The sequence below is a fragment of the Acanthochromis polyacanthus genome, chromosome 3 (assembly GCF_021347895.1).
Source record: "Acanthochromis polyacanthus isolate Apoly-LR-REF ecotype Palm Island chromosome 3, KAUST_Apoly_ChrSc, whole genome shotgun sequence".
Lineage (NCBI taxonomy): Eukaryota > Metazoa > Chordata > Actinopteri > Pomacentridae > Acanthochromis > Acanthochromis polyacanthus.
Window position 1 is genome coordinate 225,347 of NC_067115.1, and position 15,043 is coordinate 240,389.

The 15,043-nt window shown below is 45.6% G+C and overlaps 1 pseudogene; it reads left to right on the forward strand.

Moving 5' to 3' along the window:
• Positions 1-1,850: 1,850 nt before the first annotated feature.
• The window catches only part of LOC127533268 (echinoderm microtubule-associated protein-like 6), a 28,413-nt pseudogene continuing 15,220 nt past the window's right edge, over positions 1,851-15,043 (forward strand).

The window sequence follows — 15,043 nt, forward strand, 5'->3', positions numbered from 1 at the left end:
ATCACATGCCATCATACAGAAACTGAAAGCAACTTTCGCCAGACACGGCATACCAGAGACTCTCGTTTCAGATAATGGACCTCAATATGCATCCGGAGAGTTTTCAGCATTTGCACGCACCTGGGGTTTCACCCACACTACTACAAGCCCATACTATCCACGAAGCAATGGCCTTGCTGAGAAGTACGTGCAAATAGCAAAACAGCTCCTGGAAAAGAGCAAAAAAGATCAAAAGGACTTCTATTTGGGTTTGTTGGAGTACAGGAATACACCTATTGACAACTTCAGATCACCAGCACAGCTTCTAATGAGTCGCAGACTAAGATCTATCCTCCCAAACACCCACCAACAACTTCAGCCTGAAGTTATCAATCATAAGATGATACACCAACACCGAGTCCTACAGCAGCAGTCCCAAAAAAGATACTACGACAGAGCATCCAAGCCATTGAAGCAGCTACGTGCAGGACAGAATGTGAGAATGCAGGAATATGGCCGCTGGAAACCTGCAGTCATCATAAAACCTGCTGACACAGAGAGGTCATACCACGTGCGCACAGAAGATGGTTGCGAGTATCGCCGCAACAGACAACACCTGATGGACACTGAAGGGACACAAAATACACACACCGACATTCAGCAACACACACAGACACTGGACAGTCCAACAGAGGACAGATCCCATGCAACCCCATACAGAACCCGTTCGGGACGGGAAGTCAGACCCCGAACAGTTATGGACCTGTAACTGCAATGTTAACAATGTTCAGAAACCATAATGGTAAATGTTACAATGTCCTGGTTGTCATATTTGCTACCGAATATTCTGAGAATGTCATGTTCAAGTGCATTTACAGAGTAATCATAGCTTGAAAGCATCTGTTGGAATGAGTTTATTAAGCTGCAGTATTTAGCCACCTAATAGGTTACAGGACATAAGGATTTAGACTGTTAGATTCTGTTTACTTGTTTACTTAATGTTGTAGCGTTTTTGAGAAAAAGGGGGATGTAATATTCACTGATGATTTAGTGCACATTAACGACCAGTGATAATGATCTTGAATGCAGCACCCCTGGGACGTTGTGATTGGTTGTTTGCATCACGTGTGTATCCACAGTGCCTTGTGGGATATGTTTTGTTACGCGAAGCTGGCTATCTAACATGTGCAGTCTTCTGAATAAAATAGTTGTGAGTTAATACCAAACGGCCACTCATTTCAACGTAGTTTCGGTCCCGAAATAAGACATATATGTAGCCCTGTGACAGACTGGTGACCTGTCCAGGGTGTCCCCTGCCTTCACCTGAGTCAGCTGGGATAGACTCCCAGCTATATGTATATATATGTGAGACAAAGAAATCAGTTGTTAGTCAGAGAGGATCACACTACAGCCCCCAGCGTGCACCGCGGCGCAACAGCTCAGTTTGCGCAGCCGCTTTGACAGCGGCGACAAGCGCGCGGGGGTGAGTGCGACTGAGACAGGAAGTGGTGATCATGGCCTTTAAGATAAAACTAATCAGGTTACTATTAAGATGAGTGCTACTAAAACATGAGGAAAGGGGCCCCACTGGTTCCCATCTATGATAAATCAATTATCAAAATAGGAACTGTTATTGTTCTACAGCACAACAAGGGAACAAATAACTTTTAGTTTTGGTCTTTTTAAAAATTTATTTCAATGGATTTTAACAGATTAAACATATGTAGCGTTTATTGTGATGATGAAGAAGACTTTCATGTCTGTTTTTGAGACAAACTTTCCTCATTAAAGAGGTTAAAGCTGGTTTCAATCCGTTCATCGGTGCCGGACTTTAAAGCGGTAGAAGTTTTATTGTGAAGGTCTCCGGAGGAAGTGCTCCGGTCATTTCCGCCATCTTGACTCCCTCGGTGATCCTGATTCCGTTAATATTCCGTCTTTTCTGCACCGTTTTTCGGGCTTCTCCGGGCGGTTTTAGAGCCGCGGAGCCGCAGCGGGTGTGCGTCCACCGGCCTGCCGCTGCAGCTACGGGTCGGTGTCGGACGGTCGGGTGTTCGTCCGGTTCTGGCTACGAAGCGACAACTGCAAATCCGCGGCCGTAATCTCCGGATTTCAGCCTGAAACCGCGAACAGACGGCGGAGGGATTTCTGAGATTTCAGCCTCCGTCCTCCGCTGCTGGAGATAAATCCGGTATTTTATTACCGGACTGGAGGCTGTAGGCTGACCCTACGGACCGACACAAGGAGGGTCCTGGTCCTGGTCCTGGTCCTGGTCCTGGTCCTAGAAACCGTCATCTTATCTGCGGACCTGCAGGTTCGGTCAGAAAAATGCATTTAAATAATTAAATTAAAATAATGACATTATTGTTTTCATTTACAGAGTTTCAGTCATTTACTTATTTATCTATTGTAAAATTTACTAATTTCACAGAAACTTAAAATTAACTTTAAATCACATTTCTGCCATAAAGTATATTTTTACAGTAATAAAATTAAAAAACATGTTTGTGTAAAACTACAAAGTAAATTAGAAATAAATTTTAAAACTGCACCTAACTTTATAAACAAATACAAACTAAAACATCTGATAGTTTATTGGGTTTATGTTTTTATCCGCTTCTAAAACTCTGTTTTTCTAAACTAAAATTTAAATGAAGATCTGTAAAATCACAAATATTACGTATATTTCTAATCATTAACATTTATTACTGAAGCTTTTTAAACCGTGCAGGAATTTTCTAAAAGACTAGAAACTAAAATATTCATCAGATATCGTCATTAGAAGCTGTAATATTCAACAAATCTACAAAAAGCTGCTTATATGACGACTAGGCTGAGTTAAAACTAAATTCATTCCCTTCCTGAGGCAGCTCCATGAACTTCCTGCTCCTCAGCTAATGTTAGCTAGCGGCGCTGAGGCTGTAGTCTGGAATTATGGGAAGTGTAGTCGGCTGCTGGCCTGTTAGAGGGACTACGGCGGCGGACTGAGCGGACTGTGAGCCGCCATGTCGGATAAAACGGCGCCGCGCTGCCAGCTGAGGCTGGAGTGGATCCACGGCTACCGAGGACATCAGTGCCGTAACAACCTGTTCTACACGGCCGGCAAGGAGCTGGTGTACTTTGTGGCCGGAGTGGGCGTGGTCTACAACACCCGGGAACATACTCAGAAGTTTTACCTGGGACACAACGATGACATCATCAGGTGAGTGGGCGGGGCTTGACGTCGGCCCAAACAAGTCTGATAGATTAGCTATTGATCTGGTCAACAACTGCCAATCAGTTAGTTTTACAGAGAACGTTCAGGATCGAGTTTATAAGAATCATCAACAGAGAAATGAAAAATAAACAGGAAACAGATCTTTGTTTCTCAGATTCATTTCTAAGAATCTCGCGATCGTTCACATTTAAGCCTATTTTGTGGAAATTTGATGTAGCGTGCCGAGATCCGACACATCGTGACACTTTGGTCAAACATCTAAACTAGCTGCCGGTGAACTAAAACCAGGACAGATTCGGCTGCTTATTTCTCTTCAAATGCTTTTAGAAATACTTTTTGCTGAACTGTTTTCGTAATTACAGAGAAAGTTTGCAACCGACATCGGCTTGTCAAGTCAAAGATCGGTCATGTGACCTCTATGTGCCAGTATCTTGTTTGGTTCTTGGACTTTGTGAAGTGTTCTGGTCCAGAAACACTGCTCTATAGATCTGGAGTCTTTATTCTATCAGCTGCAAACCTTTTGACTCCGCTGAGTTCGCCTCATTCTCACCGGTCGGTGCTTACAGGCCAACATGAAGGTTCAAGGACCAGATACGGGGTGGAGTCCACATCTAGGGCTGCACCAAACGACGCGTCGACAAGTCGTCTGAGCACGATACGTCATCAAAAGCAGAAGTGAGCGCGCAATGCACCAGAAATTCCCTTCCGACCGGAGCGCGGAACACGGATGAACGTCGGCGCGGCATCGTGCATGTATTATGTATGCACGCTGCAGCGCGGACGTCCGCGTTTAGATACAGCTGTATAGTAAACGCTGACATCCATGTTTACGATAGAACGCGGACATCCGCGCTGCAGCGTGCATACATAATATATGCACGATGCCGAGGCGACGTTCATCTGTGAAGGAAGGGAATTTCTGGTGCATTGCGCGCTCACTTCCGCTTTTGATGACGTATCGTTCTCAGACGACTCGTCGACGCGTCGTTTGGTGCAGCCCTATCCTCATCCCCAGTCTGTTTAGGTGTTGTCCTTGGTGACTTTAACCAAGGTATCCCCAACCCAGAGAGGACAACGTTTTGGATCAGTTACACTACAGTCAGCAGGTCTACTGTCCCAGGATGCACTGGGACACTCGGACCACGTCATGGTCCAGCTGGTTCCCTCATACAGGCACAAAGTAGAACTCTCTAAACCTGACTGGGACCTGTTCAGAGCCTCTAGGCCAGGGGTCGGCAAGTAGACTTGGCTTCGGGCCAAAATGTTTGTAAACAATCGAACAGCTCCGATTCCGCTAGCGGGGGGGGCGATACCGCTAGCAGTGGAGCTTCTGCAGCTGATCGCTGCTGCTTGGGACACACGTCTCAGTTCTGATCATAGATGTATTAAAAATGAATCCCGAGACACACACATATTTTGCACACACTGTTGCTCAGTGAAATCTGGCTACAACCGTGTCCGACCAGTAGCACAAACGCGGAAATGCCCGGCAGCAGCCGACCACGAGAGTTTCGTGTTGCGGTGACGGACTGGCTTGGCTCTGTGCCAAATCAAATTTTCAAAATCATCTGGCGGGCCAGATATTATTGCTGACGGGCCAGTTTTGTCCCACGGGCCGCCAGTTGCCGACCACTGTTCTAGGCTCTGATTGGTTCTGCTGCTTTCAAGGTGAACAGATGTGGATCCAATCAGAGTCTTTGTTTACTCATAAACAGCAATGAAAAACCGTCAGTCCTTCGGTGTTTCTTCACACCAAGCCCGAGGCGTGCTGCTGAACATAAATGCGTGTTCGTCAGTACGTGTCAGACGCAGCTGTCCGTCAGCCAATCACAGCGCAGCATGCGTCTGTGTCAGCAGCTGTCGCTGTGAGGTCACCCTGACTGATGAGGTCACAGTGATGACACAGCAGGTACAGTTTCTGCTGGTTCAGAACTGTCCACCAATCACATGCAGGGGTCTGAGCATGCTCAGCGCTGCCTCTGGTGGCAGGAAGATGTATTACTGTTAGTGCTGTTATTATCATGGAGCGTCTGTATCTAACCCGTCTGTCTGTCCGTCTCTAACCCGTCTGTCTGTCTCTAACCTGTCTGTCTGTCTCTAACCCGTCTGTCTGTCTCTAACCTGTCTGTCTGTCTCTAACCCGTCTGTCTGTCTCTTACCTGTCTGTCTGTCTCTAACCTGTCTGTCTGTCTCTTACCTGTCTGTCTCTAACCCGTCTGTCTGTCTCTTACCTGTCTGTCTCTAACCTGTCTGTCTGTCTCTTACCTGTCTGTCTGTCTCTAACCCGTCTGTCCGTCTCTAACCCGTCTGTCCGTCTCTAACCCGTCTGTCCGTCTCTAACCTGTCTGTCTCTTACCTGTCTGTCTGTCTCTTACCTGTCTGTCTGTCTCTAACCTGTCTGTCTGTCTCTAACCTGTCTGTCTCTAACCCGTCTGTCTGTCTCTAACCTGTCTGTCTCTAACCTGTCTGTCTCTAACCTGTCTGTCTGTCTCTTACCTGTCTGTCTGTCTCTAACCTGTCTGTCTGTCTCTAACCTGTCTGTCTGTCTCTTACCTGTCTGTCTGTCTCTAACCCGTCTGTCCGTCTCTAACCCGTCTGTCCGTCTCTAACCCGTCTGTCCGTCTCTAACCTGTCTGTCTCTTACCTGTCTGTCTGTCTCTAACCTGTCTGTCTGTCTCTAACCTGTCTGTCTGTCTCTTACCTGTCTGTCTGTCTCTAACCTTTCTGTCTGTCTCTTACCTGTCTGTCTGTCTCTAACCTGTCTGTCTGTCTCTAACCTGTCTGTCTGTCTCTAACCTGTCTGTCTGTCTCTTACCTGTCTGTCTGTCTCTAACCTGTCTGTCTGTCTCTAACCCGTCTGTCCGTCTCTAACCCGTCTGTCTGTCTCTAACCTGTCTGTCTGTCTCTTACCTGTCTGTCTGTCTCTAACCTGTCTGTCTGTCTCTTACCTGTCTGTCTGTCTCTTACCTGTCTGTCTGTCTCTAACCTGTCTGTCTGTCTCTTACCTGTCTGTCTGTCTCCAACCTTTCTGTCTCTTACCTGTCTGTCTGTCTCTAACCTGTCTGTCTGTCTCTAACCCGTCTGTCTGTCTCTAACCCGTCTGTCTGTCTCTTACCTGTCTGTCTCTAACCTGTCTGTCTCTTACCTGTCTGTCTCTTACCTGTCTGTCTCTAACCTGTCTGTCTCTAACCTTTCTGTCTGTCTCCAACCTTTCTGTCTCTTACCTGTCTGTCTGTCTCTAACCTGTCTGTCTGTCTCTAACCCGTCTGTCTGTCTCTTACCTGTCTGTCTCTAACCTGTCTGTCTCTTACCTGTCTGTCTGTCTCTAACCTGTCTGTCTCTAACCTTTCTGTCTGTCTCTAACCTGTCTGTCTGTCTCTAACCCGTCTGTCTGTCTCTTACCTGTCTGTCTCTAACCTGTCTGTCTCTAACCTGTCTGTCTCTTACCTGTCTGTCTCTTACCTGTCTGTCTCTAACCTGTCTGTCTCTAACCTGTCTGTCTCTAACCTTTCTGTCTGTCTCTTACCTGTCTGTCTGTCTCTAACCCGTCTGTCTGTCTCTAACCTGTCTGTCTCTAACCCGTCTGTCTGTCTCTAACCTGTCTGTCTCTTACCTGTCTGTCTCTAACCTGTCTGTCTCTAACCTTTCTGTCTGTCTCTTACCTGTCTGTCTGTCTCTAACCTGTCTGTCTGTCTCTAACCTGTCTGTCTCTAACCCGTCTGTCTGTCTCTAACCTGTCTGTCTCTAACCTTTCTGTCTGTCTCTTACCTGTCTGTCTGTCTCTAACCCGTCTGTCTGTCTCTAACCTGTCTGTCTCTAACCCGTCTGTCTGTCTCTAACCTGTCTGTCTCTAACCTGTCTGTCTCTAACCTGTCTGTCTGTCTCTTACCTGTCTGTCTCTTACCTGTCTGTCTGTCTCTAACCTGTCTGTCTGTCTCTTACCTGTCTGTCTGTCTCTAACCTGTCTGTCTGTCTCTTACCTGTCTGTCTGTCTCCAACCTTTCTGTCTGTCTCCAACCTGTCTGTCTGTCTCCAACCTGTCTGTCTGTCTCTAACCTGTCTGTCTCTTACCTGTCTGTCTGTCTCTTACCTGTCTGTCTGTCTCTAACCTTTCTGTCTGTCTCTTACCTGTCTGTCTGTCTCTAACCTGTCTGTCTGTCTCTAACCTGTCTGTCTGTCTCCAACCTGTCTGTCTGTCTCTAACCTGTCTGTCTCTTACCTGTCTGTCTGTCTCTAACCTTTCTGTCTGTCTCTAACCTGTCTGTCTGTCTCTTACCTGTCTGTCTGTCTCTTACCTGTCTGTCTGTCTCCAACCTTTCTGTCTGTCTCCAACCTGTCTGTCTGTCTCTAACCTGTCTGTCTCTTACCTGTCTGTCTGTCTCTAACCTTTCTGTCTGTCTCTAACCTGTCTGTCTGTCTCTAACCTGTCTGTCTGTCTCTTACCTGTCTGTCTGTCTCTAACCTTTCTGTCTGTCTCCAACCTGTCTGTCTGTCTCTAACCTGTCTGTCTCTTACCTGTCTGTCTGTCTCTAACCTTTCTGTCTGTCTCTAACCTGTCTGTCTGTCTCTAACCTGTCTGTCTGTCTCTAACCTGTCTGTCTGTCTCTAACCTGTCTGTCTGTCTCTTACCTGTCTGTCTGTCTCTAACCTGTCTGTCTCTAACCTGTCTGTCTCTTACCTGTCTGTCTGTCTCTAACCTGTCTGTCTGTCTCTAACCTGTCTGTCTGTCTCTAACCTGTCTGTCTGTCTCTTACCTGTCTGTCTGTCTCCAACCTTTCTGTCTGTCTCCAACCTGTCTGTCTTTCTCTTACCTGTCTGTCTCTTACCTGTCTGTCTGTCTCTAACCTTTCTGTCTGTCTCTAACCTGTCTGTCTGTCTCTAACCTGTCTGTCTGTCTCTTACCTTTCTGTCTGTCTCTTACCTGTCTGTCTGTCTCTAACCTGTCTGTCTGTCTCTTACCTGTCTGTCTGTCTCTTACCTGTCTGTCTGTCTCCAACCTTTCTGTCTGTCTCCAACCTGTCTGTCTGTCTCCAACCTGTCTGTCTGTCTCTAACCTGTCTGTCTCTTACCTGTCTGTCTGTCTCTTACCTTTCTGTCTGTCTCTAACCTGTCTGTCTGTCTCTAACCTTTCTGTCTGTCTCTTACCTGTCTGTCTGTCTCTTACCTGTCTGTCTGTCTCTAACCTGTCTGTCTGTCTCTTACCTGTCTGTCTGTCTCTAACCTGTCTGTCTCTAACCTGTCTGTCTCTTACCTGTCTGTCTGTCTCTTACCTGTCTGTCTGTCTCTAACCTTTCTGTCTGTCTCTTACCTGTCTGTCCGTCTCTAACCCGTCTGTCCGTCTCTAACCTGTCTGTCTCTTACCTGTCTGTCTGTCTCTAACCTGTCTGTCCGTCTCTAACCCGTCTGTCCGTCTCTAACCTGTCTGTCTCTTACCTGTCTGTCTGTCTCTAACCTGTCTGTCTGTCTCTTACCTGTCTGTCTGTCTCTAACCTGTCTGTCTGTCTCTTACCTGTCTGTCTGTCTCCAACCTTTCTGTCTGTCTCCAACCTGTCTGTCTGTCTCCAACCTGTCTGTCTGTCTCTAACCTGTCTGTCTCTAACCTGTCTGTCTGTCTCTAACCTTTCTGTCTGTCTCTTACCTGTCTGTCTGTCTCCAACCTGTCTGTCTGTCTCTAACCTGTCTGTCTCTTACCTGTCTGTCTGTCTCTAACCTTTCTGTCTGTCTCTAACCTTTCTGTCTGTCTCTAACCTGTCTGTCTGTCTCTTACCTGTCTGTCTGTCTCTTACCTGTCTGTCTGTCTCCAACCTTTCTGTCTGTCTCCAACCTGTCTGTCTGTCTCTAACCTGTCTGTCTCTTACCTGTCTGTCTGTCTCTAACCTGTCTGTCTGTCTCTTACCTGTCTGTCTGTCTCCAACCTTTCTGTCTGTCTCCAACCTGTCTGTCTGTCTCCAACCTGTCTGTCTGTCTCTAACCTGTCTGTCTCTAACCTGTCTGTCTGTCTCTAACCTTTCTGTCTGTCTCTTACCTGTCTGTCTGTCTCCAACCTTTCTGTCTGTCTCCAACCTGTCTGTCTGTCTCCAACCTGTCTGTCTGTCTCTAACCTGTCTGTCTCTAACCTGTCTGTCTGTCTCTAACCTTTCTGTCTGTCTCTTACCTGTCTGTCTGTCTCCAACCTGTCTGTCTGTCTCTTACCTGTCTGTCTGTCTCTTACCTGTCTGTCTGTCTCCAACCTTTCTGTCTGTCTCCAACCTGTCTGTCTGTCTCTAACCTGTCTGTCTCTTACCTGTCTGTCTGTCTCTAACCTGTCTGTCTGTCTCTTACCTGTCTGTCTGTCTCTAACCTGTCTGTCTGTCTCTTACCTGTCTGTCTGTCTCCAACCTTTCTGTCTGTCTCCAACCTGTCTGTCTGTCTCCAACCTGTCTGTCTGTCTCTAACCTGTCTGTCTCTAACCTGTCTGTCTGTCTCTAACCTTTCTGTCTGTCTCTTACCTGTCTGTCTGTCTCCAACCTGTCTGTCTGTCTCTAACCTGTCTGTCTCTTACCTGTCTGTCTGTCTCTAACCTTTCTGTCTGTCTCTAACCTTTCTGTCTGTCTCTAACCTGTCTGTCTGTCTCTAACCTGTCTGTCTGTCTCTAACCTGTCTGTCTCTTACCTGTCTGTCTGTCTCTAACCTTTCTGTCTGTCTCTAACCTGTCTGTCTGTCTCTAACCTGTCTGTCTGTCTCTTACCTGTCTGTCTGTCTCTTACCTGTCTGTCTGTCTCTAACCTTTCTGTCTGTCTCTAACCTTTCTGTCTGTCTCTTACCTGTCTGTCTGTCTCTTACCTGTCTGTCTGTCTCCAACCTTTCTGTCTGTCTCTAACCTTTCTGTCTGTCTCCAACCTGTCTGTCTGTCTCTAACCTGTCTGTCTCTTACCTGTCTGTCTGTCTCTAACCTTTCTGTCTGTCTCTAACCTGTCTGTCTGTCTCTAACCTGTCTGTCTGTCTCTTACCTGTCTGTCTGTCTCTAACCTGTCTGTCTCTAACCTGTCTGTCTCTTACCTGTCTGTCTGTCTCTAACCTGTCTGTCTGTCTCTAACCTGTCTGTCTGTCTCTAACCTGTCTGTCTGTCTCCAACCTTTCTGTCTGTCTCCAACCTGTCTGTCTTTCTCTTACCTGTCTGTCTCTTACCTGTCTGTCTGTCTCTTAACCTTTCTGTCTGTCTCTAACCTGTCTGTCTGTCTCTAACCTGTCTGTCTGTCTCTTACCTGTCTGTCTGTCTCTTACCTGTCTGTCTGTCTCTAACCTGTCCGTCTCTAACCTGTCTGTCTGTCTCTTACCTTTCTGTCTGTCTCTAACCTGTCTGTCTGTCTCTTACCTTTCTGTCTGTCTCTTACCTGTCTGTCTGTCTCTAACCTGTCTGTCTGTCTCTTACCTGTCTGTCTGTCTCTTACCTGTCTGTCTGTCTCCAACCTTTCTGTCTGTCTCCAACCTGTCTGTCTGTCTCCAACCTGTCTGTCTGTCTCTAACCTGTCTGTCTCTTACCTGTCTGTCTGTCTCTTACCTTTCTGTCTGTCTCTAACCTGTCTGTCTGTCTCTAACCTTTCTGTCTGTCTCTTACCTGTCTGTCTGTCTCTTACCTGTCTGTCTGTCTCTAACCTGTCTGTCTGTCTCTTACCTGTCTGTCTGTCTCTAACCTGTCTGTCTGTCTCTTACCTGTCTGTCTGTCTCTTACCTGTCTGTCTGTCTCTAACCTGTCTGTCTCTAACCTGTCTGTCTCTTACCTGTCTGTCTGTCTCTTACCTGTCTGTCTGTCTCTTACCTGTCTGTCTGTCTCTAACCTTTCTGTCTGTCTCTTACCTGTCTGTCTGTCTCTTACCTGTCTGTCTCTAACCTTTCTGTCTGTCTCCAACCTGTCTGTCTGTCTCTTACCTGTCTGTCTGTCTCTTACCTGTCTGTCTGTCTCTAACCTGTCTGTCTCTAACCTGTCTGTCTCTTACCTGTCTGTCTGTCTCTTACCTGTCTGTCTGTCTCTAACCTTTCTGTCTGTCTCTTACCTGTCTGTCTGTCTCTTACCTGTCTGTCTGTCTCTTACCTGTCTGTCTCTAACCTTTCTGTCTGTCTCTTACCTGTCTGTCTGTCTCTAACCTTTCTGTCTGTCTCTAACCTGTCTGTCTCTAACCTGTCTGTCTGTCTCTTACCTGTCTGTCTGCCAGCCTGGCCATCCATCCAGATAAGATCCAGGTGGCGACGGGTCAGGTGGGTAAGGACCCGTTCATCTGTATCTGGGACACCTACGCCATGCAGACGGTGTCCATCCTGAGGGACGTCCACACCCACGGAGTCGCTTGTCTGGCCTTCGACTCTGACGGACAGGTGAGACCGGGACAGCAGAAAACACGGTGGGCGGAGCTACACCTGGGAAACTAACCGTTTTGTTTCTGTTGCCATAGCGACTGGCCTCGGTCGGCCTGGACGCCAAGAACACGCTGTGCGTTTGGGATTGGAGGAGAGGACGAGTCCTCGCCACGGCGACCGGACACTCGGACAGAGTAAGGCCGCCGATGGGCTCACCTGTGCAGGTATGTGGAGCTCTGCAGCAGCCTCTCACTCTCTGTGTCCTCTCAGATCTTTGACGTCTGCTGGGATCCGTTCCAGGCCAGCCGGCTGGTCAGCTGTGGAGTCAAACACATCAAGGTGAGACCGCCTCCAGTGTCAGGTGACCTGTGATGTCACCTGCTGAGCTCTGTGCGACGGCTTGGTGACGGCTTTGTTCTTCATCTGTTTCTGATTTAGAGACAATAATGGTCCAAACATGAGACAAACTATGACATAAATCTGTGCAAAATTCATGTAAAATGTTTAAAAATAACTCAAAAACTGCCTGAAATTACATAAACTTGCACAAATGAACTTGGAAAAAGTCAAAAAGGACATAAACTTGTCTGCAGTAGTTTAAAAAAACATAAAAATTTGTCCAAAATGACTTAAAGCTGTGCAAAAAAAGTGCAAAAATTACATTGACAATGGTCTAAAATGGCATAAATCTGTGCAGAATTGTTAAAAAATGATTCTAAATGTTCTAAAACTTGTTAAAAATTAATTTAAGAGTAAAACCAATAAAATAAAACCACCAGAAACAGAGAACAGAGGAGCAGGTAGTTGGAGATCCAGTATGGAGGAACATCTGCAGATGATGAGCAGAGTAGAGAGGATAAATGGAGATAGAAGAACATCTGCAGGATGAGGAGCTTCAGGAGAAACCAGCTGCAGTCTCATTTCTGTCAATTTGGGTCTCGTTTTTGTTGTATTGTGTCTGTCTTTGTTGTATTGTGTCTCGTTTTTGTTGTTTTGTGTCTCGTTTTTGTTTTTCGTGTCTCGTTTTTGTTGTTTCGTGTCTCGTTTTTGTTGTATTGTGTCTGTCTTTGTTGTATTGTGTCTCGTTTTTGTTTTTTCGTGTCTCGTTTTTGTTGTTTCGTGTCTCGTTTTTGTTGTTTCGTGTCTCGTTTTTGTTTTATCGTGTCTCGTTTTTGTTGTTTCGTGTCTCGTTTTTGTTTTTCGTGTCTCGTTTTTGTTTTTCGTGTCTCGTTTTTGTTTTTTCGTGTCTCGTTTTTGTTTTTCGTGTCTCGTTTTTGTTTTTCGTGTCTCGTTTTTGTTTTTTCGTGTCTCGTTTTTGTTGTTTCGTGTCTCGTTTTGTTTTATCGTGTCTCGTTTTTGTTTTTTCGTGTCTCGTTTTTGTTGTTTCGTGTCTCGTTTTTGTTGTTTCGTGTCTCGTTTTTGTTTTATCGTGTCTCGTTTTTGTTTTTTCGTGTCTCGTTTTTGTTTTATCGTGTCTCGTTTTTGTTTTATCGTGTCTCGTTTTTGTTGTTTCGTGTCTCGTTTTGTTTTATCGTGTCTCGTTTTTGTTTTTTCGTGTCTCGTTTTTGTTGTTTCGTGTCTCGTTTTTGTTGTTTCGTGTCTCGTTTTTGTTTTATCGTGTCTCGTTTTTGTTTTTTCGTGTCTCGTTTTTGTTGTTTCGTGTCTCGTTTTGTTGTTTCGTGTCTCGTTTTTGTTTTATCGTGTCTCGTTTTTGTTTTTTCGTGTCTCGTTTTGTTTTTTCGTGTCTCGTTTTGTTTTATCGTGTCTCGTTTTTGTTTTTAGTGTCTCGTTTTTGTTGTTTCGTGTCTCGTTTTTGTTTTTTCGTGTCTCGTTTTGTTGTTTCGTGTCTCGTTTTTGTTGTTTCGTGTCTCGTTTTGTTTTTTCGTGTCTCGTTTTTGTTTATCGTGTCTCGTTTTTGTTTTTCGTGTCTCGTTTTTGTTGTTTCGTGTCTCGTTTTTGTTTTTTCGTGTCTCGTTTTGTTGTTTCGTGTCTCTTTTTTGTTGTTTCGTGTCTCGTTTTTGTTTTTTCGTGTCTCGTTTTTGTTGTTTCGTGTCTCGTTTTTGTTTTTTCGTGTCTCGTTTTTGTTGTTTCGTGTCTCGTTTTTGTTTTTTCGTGTCTCGTTTTTGTTTTATCGTGTCTCGTTTTTGTTTTTTCGTGTCTCGTTTTTGTTGTTTCGTGTCTCGTTTTTGTTTTTTCGTGTCTCGTTTTTGTTGTTTCGTGTCTCTTTTTGTTGTTTCGTGCCTCGTTTTTATTGTTTCGTGCCTCGTTTTGTTGTTTCGTGTCTCGTTTTTGTTGTTTCGTGTCTCGTTTTTGTTTTATCGTGTCTCGTTTTTGTTTTTTCGTGTCTCGTTTTTGTTTTTTCGTGTCTCATTTTTGTTGTTTCGTGTCTCGTTTTTGTTGTTTTGTGTCTTGTGTTTGTTGTTTGTTGCTTACACTTCTCTTGAGGTTCTCAGTCGTCAGGTCCTGGTGATGGCAGGAGCTTCAGGAGAAACTGACTGGAGGTTGAGGAAGATGTTTGTCCTGAAGCTCCTACCATCTCTTCCTAACCGTTAAGTCCAGAGGGTGGAGCTACCTGGTCAGGTGATGCTGTCGTTGTGTTTGTGCAGTTCTGGACTCTGTGTGGAAACGCTCTGACGCCAAAGAGAGGAATCTTCGGGAAGACGGGCGACCTCCAGACCATCCTGTGTGTTTCTGTGGCCAAAGAGGAGCTGACGTACTCCGGAGCTCTGAACGGAGATGTCTACGTCTGGAAAGGAATCACTCTGATCAGGACTGTGCAGGCTGCTCATGGGGTACTGATGCATTGTGGGAGTTGTAGGACTGTTTCATTTTACATAACAGAATGTTTAAACTTCAATTAAAAGAAGTAAAGGATGTAAAATTAATGTATGAAGTGAATGAAGGTAGACACAAGCTTAAAGAAAAAAGCTTTAGAAGGTTCAGTCCTGGACAGCAAAGGAGCATGATGGGAAATGTATTTCCAGGCCGGGATCTTCAGCATGCACGCCTGCGAGGAAGGATTCGCCACCGGAGGACGAGACGGCTGCATCCGACTCTGGGACGTTGACTTCAAACCCATCACCAAGATCGACCTGAGAGAGGCCGAGCAGGGATACAAAGGTAGCGTCACATGACAGAACGAGCAAAGCAAGACACAGAATGACGAAAACGGAACAGACGGCGACAAACAGGAGACACAAACGACAAAAGCAAGACACAAAACGACTAAAACAAGACACAACATGACCAAAACAAGACACAGAATGACGAAAACGAAACAGGCAGTGACAAAAAGGAGACACAAACGACAAAAACAAGACACAAAACGACTAAAACAAGACACAACATGATCAAAACAAGACACAGAATGACGAAAACGAAACAGGCAGTGACAAAAAGGAGACACAAACGACAAAAACCAGACACAAAATTACTAAAATGAGAGACAAAGCAACAAAAATGAGACACAAAACTACTTAAATAAGACACAAACTGACTAAAATGAGACACAAAACA